Source organism: Bison bison, unplaced genomic scaffold (assembly GCF_000754665.1).
Source record: "Bison bison bison isolate TAMUID 2011002044 unplaced genomic scaffold, Bison_UMD1.0 scf7180017864148, whole genome shotgun sequence".
NCBI lineage: Eukaryota > Metazoa > Chordata > Mammalia > Artiodactyla > Bovidae > Bison > Bison bison.
In genome coordinates this window covers 4,476,607-4,490,338 of record NW_011494720.1, presented here as the reverse complement: position 1 = coordinate 4,490,338, position 13,732 = coordinate 4,476,607, and the positions used below count along the sequence as shown (strand labels likewise).

The 13,732-nt window shown below is 44.2% G+C and overlaps 1 protein-coding gene across 1 annotated transcript in view; it reads right to left on the bottom strand.

Moving 5' to 3' along the window:
* TIAM2 (T-cell lymphoma invasion and metastasis 2) overlaps positions 1 to 13,726 on the bottom strand; it is a 233,049-nt gene extending 219,323 nt beyond the window's left edge. Inside the window, 1 exon segment of the mRNA XM_010840909.1 lies at positions 13,578 to 13,726. The gene's annotated coding sequence lies outside the window, so the exon portion shown is untranslated.
* Positions 13,727 to 13,732: the final 6 nt, after the last annotated feature.

Sequence of the window (13,732 nt, the reverse complement as noted above, 5' to 3'; positions counted from 1 at the left end):
TTCATGCATTGGAGAAGGAAATGGCAACCCACTCCAGTGTTCTTGCCTGGAGAATCCCAGGGACGGGGGAGCCTGGTGGGCTGCCATCTATGGGGTCGCACAGAGTCAGACACGACTGAAGCGACTTAGCAGCAGCAGTGTAGGCTATACATTTTCTTTTCTCACTATAAGACACACATCCACAGTCAAAAGTTTTAATGCTTTCAATGAATAATTCAAGAAGGCAGAATTTACCAGTATTTCAGAAATTAAACCTCAAAAGGATGGAGCAGTGCCAAGAAACTTATTTCCAGAAAACCAGGATCATGGTACCCTGGGCTGTCAGTGACCAATATCCACTGAAAAGAGGACTGAAGAGGCAAAGTGACCAAACAGGAAGATTATTAAACTATGAGACAGCTCTTTCCAGGAAAACCTGGCTTGGATACCTTCAAATAAGCAGGAATAAGACTATTGCTCATAGGACTTCCCTGATGGTCCAGTGATTAAGATGAGCTCCCAGTGCAGGGGCCCCAGCCTTTGATAATTGATTTCACCACATTCTCTGTATGGTTCATGGCACAGGTCAGCCATCTCCCCGGGTGAACTCGCTGACCTTCGACAAACCAGAGAAGAGCCGCCATGCTGGCTAGCTGTCAATTATAAGCCACATCTCAATTTAATGCTATTTTAACAATTTTCAAGGATCCCAAATAAAAAACTACATGAAGCTTCAACATCAAAAACTGAGACACTGTGAGAATCAACCTATAGAACCTGCTACTTGGTTTTCCTTTAGGACTTCCTTTTTCCTTTAGGAAAAGATTTTCAACTAGTCCCTACTAAGCACTCACTAGATGAACCTTCATCTTGAAAAGTAAGAATACACTAACGTAGAGAGGCTTGCAGGGTGGAGACAGGGGTGTTCCATAAGGGAGAAGGGGCTTTTTGGCTAATTTCTTGAATAATATGAATAGTGTGATTGGCTTAAAAAAAGAACATAGACATTGCCACATCCTCTGTTAATTCATTTGGATTAACAGGATACCTTGCAATAATGAAAGACTTCCCTGTAGCTCAAATGGTAAAGAATCTGTCTGCAATTCAGGAGACCAGAGTTTGATCTCTGGGTCAGGAGGATCGTCTGGAGAAGGGAATGGCAATCCACTCCAGTATTCTTGCTTGGAGATTCCCATAGACAGAAAAGCCTGGCAGGCTACAGTTCATGGGGTCACAAAGTGTAGGACATGACTGAGTGACTAACACACACACACACACTTGCAATAATGATGCTGTAATATGTAGAACCTTCTTCATCTCTTAGCAGCATCTCCCCACTCGCACTCCACCCAAGGTCCTACCTGTTCACATAAATCTAGCTATACTTGCCAAAGCTTACATACAAATTCAGTGAAGACAGACTTGAAAACCAGACTTCAGACCACAATTTAAGCATGCTTTCTATTTGACCAAACGGTAAGTTTTGGACTTCCCTGGTGGTCCAGAGGTGAAGAATCTGATGCCCACCAATATACGGGACACAGGTTCAACCCATGGCCTAGGAAGATTCCACATGTCGCCGAGCGACTAAGCCCATGAGCTACAACTACAGAAGCCTGCACTCAGAGTCCATGCTGTGCAGCAAGAGAAGGCGCCACCGCGAGAAGCCTGCACACCACAGCTAGAGAAAACCAGCCTGCAGCAACGAAGACCCAGCAGAGTCAAAAATAAATGGTTAAACTGATCAAAAATGGACAATGCTTACACTGGAAGATAAATTTATTTAAAAAGAAACAGTAAGTTTTCTTTTCTTGGGTTTCCCTTGTGGTTCAGCTAGTAAAGAATCCACCTGCAATGCAGGAGACCTGGGTTCGATCCCTGGGTTGGGAAGATCCCCTGGAGAAGGGAAAGGCTACCCACTCCAGTATTGTGGCCTAGAGAATTCCATGGACTGCATAATCCATAGCGTCGCAAAGAGTCGGACACAACTGAGTGAGTTTCACTTTCAGTGTTTCTTTTCTTGGATGCGGTCATTGCAAGGCTGCCCTTAAAATTGAGGGTGTGTCTGGGAGCATGGCCCACTGTCTTCCAACAGAAAATCAGTCATAGGCCCCAAACTACCATCTTTATAGACACATTACTAACCTCTTCCATTAGTTTGGCTATAATCAAAACCAAAAAGTATTTTGAACTTCATGGACATGCGCTTTATAATTATTTTGCTTATAATACAAGTTGATAGACTTGAAAGATGTTATTTCATTTTAAAACAATTATTAACAAAAACATCATAGTCATTCATAACATGGGCTTCCCTGGTGGCTCAGCTGGTAAAGAATCCACCTGCAGTGCGGGAGACCTGGGTTTGATCCCTGGCTTGGGAAGATCCCCTAGGAGAAGGGAACAGCTACCCACTCCAGTATTCTAGCCTGGAAAATTCCATAGTCCATGGGGTTGCGAAGAGTCAGACACAACTGAGCAAGATTCACTTCACTATTTATAACAGAGTTGGGACAAAGCTATGTTTCCCCCTGACAGAAAATAAAGGAGTAAACTAAGATTCCTTTCAACTCAAATAATGTATATAGTACTACCCTCAAATCTCCCACTCACACTTCATTAGGAAAAGGCCTATTTATCTTTGTGCAGATGACACAATCTGCTGTAACCCACAAAATAAGCTTGAGTTGTAGGCTGTCCTCTCCATGTACAACGTAAAGTTGTACATTCCTTTGAGTAGGCTCTAGATTGTCAGAAATATCAACAACCTCAGATATGCAGATGATACCACTCCAATGGCAAAAAGTGAAGAGGAACTGAAGAGTCTCATGATGAGGGTGAAAGAGGAGAATGAAAATGCTGGCTTAAAACGCAACATTCAAAAACTAATATCATGGCATCCAGTCCCATCATATAATGGCAAATAAATGGGGAAAAAATAGAAGCAGTGACAGATTTTTTTGGGGCTCCAAAATCACGATGGATGGTGACTGCAACCATGAAATTAAAAGACGCTTGCTCCTTGGGAGAAAAGCTATGACAAACCTAGACAGCGTAATAAAAAGCAGAGACATCATTTTGCCAGCAAAGGTCCATATGGTCAAAGCTATGGTTCTTCCAGTGGTCATGTATGGATGTGAGTTGGACCATAAAAAAGCCTGGGCACCAACGAATTGATGCTTTCAAACCGTGGTACTGGAAAAGACTCTCGGGAGTCTCTTGGACTGCAAGGAAATCAAACCAGTCAATGCTAAAGGAAAATCAACCCTGAATGTTCACTGGAAGGACTGGTGCTGAAAATGAAGCTCCAGTACTCTGGCCACCTGATGTGAAGAATCAGCTCTTTGAAGATGACCTTGATGCAGGCAAAGACTGAAGGCAAAAGGAGAAGAGGGCAACAGAGGATGAGATGGTTAGATAGCATCACTGCCTCAATGGACAAGAATTTGAGCAAACTGTGGGAAGTAGTGCAGGACAGGGAAGCCTGGCGTGCTGCAGCCCATGAGGTCGCGAAGAGTGGGATACGAATTAGCGGCTGAACAACTGCAACAAAATACACAAGCCAAGAAGTTGTTATTGCCTTTGTTAATTCCAAAAATTCAGAGGTTTAGTTTCCTTTCTCATGGAAAATCTAAAACATTTCCTGGCTTTTTGATGCAGTCTTCCTAGTAGGTCCTTCTAATTTTTAAGGACAGAGAAAAAGGTCTAAAGAATCTGGGAGGTAGACCTTGTTCTGCTTGCCATTCATTTCTTATGATGGGGAATTAAAGCAGGTCATTTAACTTTCCCCAAACACCAAATTTCTCTTCTGAAACATGGGTTGAATTAGATTTCTAAAGGTTATTCTGTTCTAGAATGCTTACTGATACATAACAACTATTAAAGGAATACAGCACAATTTGTGATATGGGACCAACATTCTGAATATGCATATGTAAGTATAATCCTCATGACTGTATCACTATTTACATATTCTTTTAAAGTTTGTCATCTCTTCTATTCCACACAAATATAAATGTACTTTTATATTTTGAAATTATTCAAGAAATTTTAATGCACTCTATAAATGTTTAATGGAGAAGGAAATGGCAACCCACTCCAGTATTCTTGCCTGAAGAATCCCATGGACAGAGGAGCCTGGTGGGCTACAGTCCAAGGGGTCACAAAAAGTCAGACATGATTGTAGCGACTTTGCACATAAATGTTTAAAGGTTTTTCTTTAGATAACAGGAAGATTGTATGGGTTGTTATTTAATGTTGACAATAAAATATGAATGTGCCCATCTATTTTCAGATTTACTCATTAACTGATTTGCTGAAAATTCCAAGTGCTGGCTGCCAGCTCTGTATATATCATTCAAGTTTTAGTGAATTTTCTAACTAATGAGATTTATCAAGCCATCAAAATTTAGCTTCTGTGACAGATAGCTTTTCAGAAAATGCCATATTGCAATGACATTCTCCTCTCAACATACACCAAAACTCCAATAACATTGACATCCTTCTGGACTCATTTCCTCACATATTTAGACTAACAGCCAAGGTAGAACTTATTACAGTTGGATTTAGTGACATCTTGAAATTTCTAAAGACAGGTCATCTAAAAATTCCAATTACATAGAAAACTGAAATGGAACTAAGCAAAACACTGCCTATTAGTATTTCTTAGAAAATGGCTTACTGAAAAGGCAAAAATTCTTCCTTGTTCATAGTTATTACAAAATATTTAGATGGGTCTATGTAGACCGAAATTTTCCCTACTACCTTTCATTATTAATATCTTATCATTAACACACTTACTATTAATATGCTTATAGTTAATATATTAACAAATTTTTTTCTTTAGAGCCCTTGAGTTCCTTTCTAAAAATTTGTTTCCTTCGTTTAGTCACATCATGTCCAACTCTTTTGCAACCCTATGGACACCAGGCTCCTCCTTTACCTGGGATTTTTCAGGCAAGAATACTGGAGTAGGTTGCCATTTCTTCCTCCAGGGGATCCATCTTCCTGACCCAGGGATCGAACCTGCAACTCCTGCACTGGCAGGCAGGTCCTTTACCACTGAGCCACCATAACGCCCAGCAAACCACACATCGTAGATCCAATCTGAAATAAGTAAAACTGTACTGCATTTCTCTGTGGATAATCTCCAAATCTCTTGCCCAACCTTAGCAAAAACTAACCAACATGGTTAGGTACGCACAGCCATATACAAGTCATGTCATATGAGAATCCTGCAGCAGAAAGATGTAGGGAAAGCATGGGTTCAGCTCTCCATGCTCCCTTTCCAAGTCAACTGTCCTAAGAGTACAAATCTCCCCTGAAGGGCAGACTTTGTCGAGGTACAATCAAAGAGCCACCAGCCACAGCTCAATGTGCTTCAATAACTGCACCTTCAATTTCCAGAAACATCATCTCAGAGTGACTTTCAGGAACGTGCACTGCCAAAGGGGTATTTATACAAACTCAAGCTTGAGAACTCCTGTCTGTCTTTCTCCATCTGGAAGAGACGGTAACAAGACTTGACCGTTCTCTCTAAAGTCTCTTCTGGCTTCTCTTCACAGTCTGTCCTACTAAGACTCAGCAGTGCCATCATTTATCAACATTCTCATATAGCTTAACCTTGACCCAGTGTATATACCTCCTACTTACATTCTACCTGGGGACTTTGTGCTTCATCTATTCTACATGGCTGCTGCTGCTCCTGCTAAGTCACTTCAGTCATGTCCAACTGTGCGACCCCATAGAAGGCAGCCCACCAGGCTCCCCTGTCCCCGGGATTCTCCAGGCAAGAACACTGGAGTGGGTTGCCATTTCCTTCTCCAATGCAGGAAAGTGAAAGTGAAGTTGCTCAGTCGTGTCTGACTCTTAGTGACCCCATGGACTGCAGCCCACCAGGCTCCTCCGTCCATGGGGTTTTCCAGGCAAGAGTACTGGAGTGGGTCAGCAATGTCTAATTACACATTCTGGATATACCAAGACGAACAGGTTCACAGATCTTGCCTTCCTTACTAGTGCAGGGTGATGGTTACCTGTCATCTAGAAAGGCCCAAATGCTAGTGAGCATAATAGCATAATATAAGGACTATTTTAAAATTTTTATACATTTTTCTTCTGCTTTCTTATATCCTATCACGGCACAGAATCATTGAGTTTTGTAGCTGAAAGGATCTCAAAAAGTCATTTAGTCCAATGTGACCTCCCTGGCCACCAAAGTTGCAAATTAGGAAACAGAAACCCAGAGAGAATGTCCTGTTTTGTTCAAGATCACACAGCTATTTTTGGCAAAACTACCCAAAATGCAGAGCTCTTAAATCTATCCAAAACCCAGAACCCCAGTTTTTTTTCAATATAGCATGATTATTATCTCTGACTGGACAATACAAGAATCATTCAAACAAACATATACAAGTATCTTTCAAACAGTTAATCCTTGTTGCTTATCAGAATGGAGAAAAGTGAAGGCATTGATAAAAGTCATGTATGTTCCAGAACACTTCAAAAAGTAAACCTTATGGATTGATCACTTTTACATTATTAATAAGGACTCCAACTGAGAAGGGATTAAGGACGCAGATACACATACAACCACTGTTTGGCAACACAGCCATTCGGAAGATGAATTCCAAAAATGGTGAGGACGGAGTGGTAACATTTCAAGAAAAGATGAGGTGTTAGGAAAAGGCCAGGGAGAGCCTCAGAAGGATGACATGTGAGGTGAGCCTGGGGCCTGGAGGAGACCAATGCTCTCTAGTTATAACAACAGAATTCTGATACAGAAGACAGTTTTTCTTTTTTAAGTGAGCTGCTCTCGGGGGTTGGAAGTATACATAATGAATGCATCCATTCTGTGGTATTTCTCATCTTCCACATCTCATGTACAATGAAGTAATTTCCCCACATGACATGCAGTGCACTTCCCAACAAGAAGTTCAACAGACAGTCATGAAGGGAGAATTACAACCGATGACTAGAGTTCCATAGAATGATTAGGATCTTCCAGAGGGAAAGTTCAAAAAGGAACCATTTAATGAGTAAATATCTCGGTTCTGGTTTGGCTAACATTCATCAAGGTTTCATGCCTTCATATGGTAGGTACTGATCCCACAAGTTCAAATGCCACCAACACACTTGATAACTTAATTCATTTCAGCATATTCCAGATATGGTCCTCCTTGGTTTCTGTTTATATGTATAAACACTCTCTGAGAGCATAGTAAAATCCATTTTAAATCAGTCTCATGGCTAGCCATAGTGATGAGGGTAAATATGACTATTATTCTACCAACCATGTCCTAGCACTTCCTCCTGAAGAGGAAAGTTCATGAGAGGAATTTGACACCTCTGCTGATAGAAGACACTGGCAATCATTGGAGAAAAATTTTATTTTCTCCTTGAAGAATCTAAGGCCCTCCAATATTAACCAAGTTGCAAAATGAGTAAAAAGTGTATTCCAGACAAGAGTCTAGATTAATACACAGTATAATGACGTTGTTACTATTGCACACTTAAGATGGAGAAAACTACTATTTTTTAGCACTTTATTATTGATAAAGTCCACTTAAAGAGTCAAATATTTGGCAAAGGATCACTCAACTTCATAATCATGGTATAATCTCAAACATGAAGAAATATGAGAACAATTTTAATGGACACTTCATGCATTCTATCAACCACCATTTAAGAACGGCCTTTAAAGGCACCATGTTGGCTCTGGAAGAGGTACGAAAAGAAAGTAGGCCCTCCCCATGTGATTGAGAAGTCACCCACAACTAAATATCCCACAATGAACGCCTCAGCTGATACAGACCACATACAGACAAAGTGCCTGCGAGCACAAGACAGAGTACATCGTGCTCCGAGAAAAGGCTTTGCTGAGTCTCAACGAATGATGAGAAATCATTGGCCAAACAGGGAAGAAGCATCAGAGGGAAAGACAGAGAGAGGAAAACCCATGGAAAACGAGTGGACTGTGAACTCCACTTTGCAGCCCAACTCACAGCTCCATGCTCATCATCCTCGTTTTACATCATTTGATAAAGCCGATCCCATCCACAGGGAAGGAAGAACTAACGTTTCCTGAACTCACATCCTGGCAGGCGGGGTTCTAAGCACCCTATGTTAATTACTTCATCAATTTTTCAATTCTCCAAATAATCTTCTATAAAGAAAGCACTACTGTTACCTTCCTTACAAGAAGATCTACAATCTACAGATGAAAATCCTAACACAGAGAACACTTTTCACAAGACAAAAAGCTTTTTTGAATTTAAAAAACAACAAAATGTTGCACAAAAATTCATCACCATAAAGACCCTTTAAAGGATTTTGGAAATCCTTAACTTTTACCAGTTTGAGAAGCTTTCCAAGTTTATTTACTATGCCATTTCCAAAACTATGGATGCCAAAATCCAAAATTCTAGTTTCTCACCCTATTCCCAATGCAAAAAGTCACTTAGTAGTGGGAACTCTTGAAGAACCATGTCCAAGAGACAAGCTCAGAAATATAACCGGTAGATTTAAAAGAAACCTTGTAACCCAACACCACTGGCAACACAATGAAAGCTGCAGCCCAGATTCTGTTCCTCAATCTGCAAACCTCCTAACTGGAAACAAAGCAGATCCATTTCCAGCTGGACAGGACGCCCAGAGAGGAGCGGGCTGGATCCCAGACCAGACCAAGTCCAAGATAGGAAATACATTAGACGGTCCTGGCAAGGAACCTTCTCGGGCACCAGCCTGTGTCTACTGGCCTCAGTCTGCTGAGAGGGCTTCAGATAGGGCACTTTTTGTTCTTTCTTAAAACTCTGAACTCATAAAAGCTTTCAGATTCTACACTGTTTTGATTAAAAATCCTCGATTCCTTTACAATTACAGGCACGTGAACAGTTGAGGGAGGGAGGGCAAGAAGAAGGAACACACAGCCAGCCAGCCAGGCTCAAATCTCAGCGGTGTGACTTCCTGTGTGAACCTGGGTGAGGGGTCCCCTGCAGGCCCCCAACCTTCTCCTCCTGCATTGCTGAGGCTGTGATGCGAGGTCTGTGATGGTTCTTAGCTGAATGCACTGCCCCCTGCACTCTTACCTGCCAAGTCCATCCCACCCCCTTCAAATCTCAGGACTCTGTCCCCTTGCGTGTTTCCACCACCTTACTCACACTGCCTGTGACCATATGCCCAGTTATGACTGATCATTTTTCTGCTGGTCTAGTTTTCTTAAATCCACTCGCCACACTTGCTTTTCCATCACTTGCCTTTCTTTCTGATGTGCAGTTCTCTTACTGACCTTCAGAGACTAAAAATACTCAATACATTTTGTGCTTGTGTTAGTTGCTCAGTCATGTTCAGCTCTTTGTGACCCCCACAAACTAGCCTGCCAGGCTCCTCTGTCCAGGGAATTTTTCAGGCAAGAATACTGGGGTGGGTCGCCATTCCCTTCTCCAGGGGATCTTCTTGACCCAGGGATTGGACCCAGGTCTTCTGCATTGCAGGCAGATTCTTGACTGTCTGAGCCACCAGGGAATCCTAAACCCAAAGTAACCATTACTATGTGCATCAGTGCTAAGTCTCCCAGTCGTTTCTGACTCTCTGCAACCCCACTGACTATAGCCCACCAGGCTCCTCTTTCCATGGGGCTCTGGGCAAGAATACTGGGCGGGGTTGCCATGCCCTCCTCCAGGGGATCTTCCCAACTCAGGAATTTTGAACTCACATCTCTTACATCTCCCACATGGACAGGCTGGTTCTTTACCACTAGCGCCACCTGGGAAGCATTTCAGGGCTCACCAAATACTTACCTCATGTGGAGAGCAGTAGGGTAGCTGTTTACGCTTCGGTTTCCTCCTCATTGCACAAGAGCCTTGCTCTTCTACTGGAGGAATAAACTGGGTGATGGACAGAGAGCTCAGCACAGTGCCTGGGAAGCACCTCCTGCCATCGATTCTAACTCTTCTTACTCCTCAGTGTTCCAAAGTTTGCAAAGTGGGTTCATGTGTGTGAGCTCACTTGCCCCTGCTACCAACTCTGAGACTCAGGAGGTTCCAGAAAGAAACTGAGGTTGGTGATGTTCAAGGTTATCACAAAGGCGGCTAGTTGGTGGACAGACCTACTGATTCCAAACCCTTACTTTTTCTACTGATGCCTCTTGGGTCAAGAGTTCTGGCTTCTTTTATAGAAAGCAATTCCTACCCATCTCCTCCATCAAGTTTATCCAACACTGTTACTGAATTTAAGAAACACAAACACGTGGGCCAAATTCCACTATAATGGATTCCAAAGGACTTCAGTCTGTGCTATATCAAATAATTACCTTAAATAAGCAAGCTTTCAACTAGCTCATCCATTCATCATCCAGCAAACATGTATCACCTGCCTAACTTCAACAAGGCATTGTGTTTGGGGATGGGAATCCTCCCTTTCCCTGAGCTATAATAATTAGTCCATGCCTTTAAGATTTCCCAACTGAAGCCAATACTGGAAGATATAGAAGCTCGAATACAAAGAGCACTTGAATCAATAAAGCAATGAACTGAGAGCCAGAAAACCTGAGCGCCTGTCTTGGCTGTGCCCCTAGCTGAGCTCTATGACCTGGGACAGGCTCCTAGTCCTAACTTTCCTTACCTATAAAACGGGGAAACTGGTCCATATTGTCTTTAAAGTTCTATGCAATGAATTCTAGAGATTCCAGGATTCTACATGATTCTCAAGTTCTTTTGATATGTAATGGGATATGATTTGACACAATTTTATAAGTCTTGGTGAGATGATCCACATATTGACTTTAGCTTGAAAAATATCTCCAGATTGCCCACAAATGGTTAGAAGTTTTTAACACCACACAAATTTGGAGCATTTTTAAGAATCTTACAGCCAACTGAGTTTGCAAACTGTCCCACATACAAACTCCATTTTTTCGCATGTAAATTGCAACCCTAAATGCTGATCTCATTCGGAGAATTTAAATAAATCTGATTCAAAGCCTTTTTTCTTCCTTCTTCCAACTCTGTGATATGTCACTTTAAGATGACTGTAGTGCTTATGTACAAGAAGGCACTTCATCCAATGTACTAACACATGTTCATGTGAGCCGAGCTCTTTATAGCCTTACTTTTAAGAGTCCTGTACTCTCTCTCAGCACATCATGATTAGATGGATACTTCTTGCCTTGAAAGGGAGTCAGTTGAGGAGGCCCACCACGTGCTGGCACACATCTTTGATGCCCACGTGTGAATTCATTCCCTCAGATTCTCCCCTGTAATCAAGAAGACTTCTAAGAATCACTTGAAGAGCCAGACATCAGAGCAAACTAAAGCCCATTCCTATATCCTGACTTATATGAGAAATCTGCCCCCAAACTCCCGCTTCCTAGATGTCTGTAGAGATGCTTTCTTTTCTCTCATTTAAGGAGACTTAACTGAGCTCCTGGCCAGTCAGTCTCCATGGTGGGTGCTGAGTTTAGTAGTGGAGAGAGGGTGAAGTAGGGCCACAGCTAGCCCACCCTGGACCTTCAGGTAAATTAAAGAAAGTGACTTCTTCCAGTGGAGAGGCAGGCACCAGAGGCTTGGGAAGTGGTGTGCAAATTGGATTTCAGCCTCCACTTGCCCATTGGACAGGATGACCTCATACAGTGAACAACTCACACAATTTTACAAGGTCACTTCCCTGTTGGTTCAGACAGTAAAGAATCTGCCTGCAATGCAAGAGACCTGGGTTCGATCCCTGGGTCAGGAAGACCCCTAGAATAGGAAATGACAACCCACTCCAGTATTCTTGCCTGGAGAATTCCATGGACAGAGGAGCCTGAGAGGCTACAGTTAATGAGGTTGCAAAGAGTCAGACACAACTGAGCAGCTAACATGCATGCACATGTGCGTGGCCAGAGGTGTCACAAAAAACAAGCTGTTCTAATAGAGATACTGACTACTAGAGAAGAAAGAGCTTAACTGCCCAGCAAGGAGGAGGGAGGACAGCCTGCCCGAGAAGGGATGTGACTGACACATGACGGACGTGTGGGTAATCAACAGATGGATGAATGGAGTGAGCGCACTATAAACAGAATGCTCATTCATTCCAGACAGTGGTCTGGAAACGACAACTTGGAAGGCGTCTGATGAGTCTGTGTGTGGGTATAAGGGGAGAGGGAGGGAGAGAGGTCTGTGTGTGTGAGGGAGGGAGAGACGTGTGTACGTACGTGTGTGTGTGTGTGTGTGTGTGTGAGTGAGATGATGAAGCATCTTATACATAGGCAAATTAAGGTGCTGAAATTGATTCTGACACCATTAGGGGCTCCTTTTGCCACTATACATAATAAACTCTTCAATTATACCTTGCCCTGTTTTTAACATTTACCAATCACAAGATAATTAGGGACTCTGATTCCAAAGTAAGAAGTTTCATCCTATAAACTGAACAGGTAAAGGTCAATGGAAAAGAAGTTTGCTTTTAGAACTGCACCAATCTTAATACTACATTTTTAGAACATAAAAAAACCTCAAAGAACACCAATGTTTTGTAAGTGTGTATGTAACCCAAGATCTATTGGTTATGCTCAAATGATAAGACCAGAAATTGAAATTTTATTGAGAGCCTAGGGCTGAAATATGTATAGCATATGGTCTGCACCTGTAAGACTAGGAAGACTTAAGGACTTATTAGCCACCCTCCAGCTTAAATCTATCTGAGAGGGATTGGAGATAACCAGGTGCTGTCGGTTAAAATAATTTTTCAGCGGCCTTTGAGGAAGGGGAGGTAGAACGGATTGAATGAGCATGAGAAGAGAACCCCAAGACCTTGGCCACGTGGTGAATACAGGTCTTATCGCGACCCAAGGCTGCGTAGATTACAACTGTCACCAGGCAGCCTCTCCGCGGCCTCCGCAGAGGCAACGCGAAGGGAATGATCTTCAGGACCAAGCCGACTCCCCTCCCCCTAGTTAAGTAAAGTTACCCCACTTTGCTATTTTAAAAAGTTAAGCACAGGGAAGCTCAACATATTAAGTTTCACCGTGTCTTAAAGAGAAACGACCCCGGTGCAATCGTACCCCCCTCACCTTTGCGGCGGCGGCCCGGCCGTCAATTGTTGGAAGAATGGCCTCTTTTCTTTCCAAACTGTTTTTGGTAAATATGATCCGTTTGCGACACGACGTGTCGGTTTTCCCAGAAACTTGGCACCTGGGCCCCTCGGAGCGGAGCCGGGCGGGGGCGCGGCGGCGGGACTCCAGCCCTTCCGCCCGGCGGCCCCGGGGCTCGGGGGACCCTGAGTTCGGAGATCCGAGCCGTGGGCGCGGGGGGCCGCTCTCCCAGGACCTTCCGGGCGCTGGGCCGCCTCACCCCCGAGGCCCCGACGCCCTACCGCGGGGGTCGGGAAAGCGTTTCCTCCGCGCCGCCAGCCTGCGCGGGGTCCCGGGCGCGCCAGGGCGCCGCTCCCGGTGCTCCGGGCACCGCCGGCTAGGCGACCGCAGCCGCCACCCTGGGCTCCCTGCCCGGGGGCAGGCGGAGGAGGGCGCGGGGAACAAAGCCGAGGCGGTGGGCCGCCGCCCCGAGCCCCGGGCCGCGGTGGTCTGGACTCGCCCCCACCCCACCCCTCCCCATCGCCCCCCTTACCTGGGTGGAGAGCCCGACACCCGCCCGGGCCCCCGATCGGCGACACGGCCGTTCCCCGGGGTCCCGTGTGCGCGCGGGGCGGCGCCGGCCGAGTTGGAGAAGTTGCCGGGGTCACTTCGTCCACGCGCGGGCGCTCAGCCTCCGGCGGCCGCGAC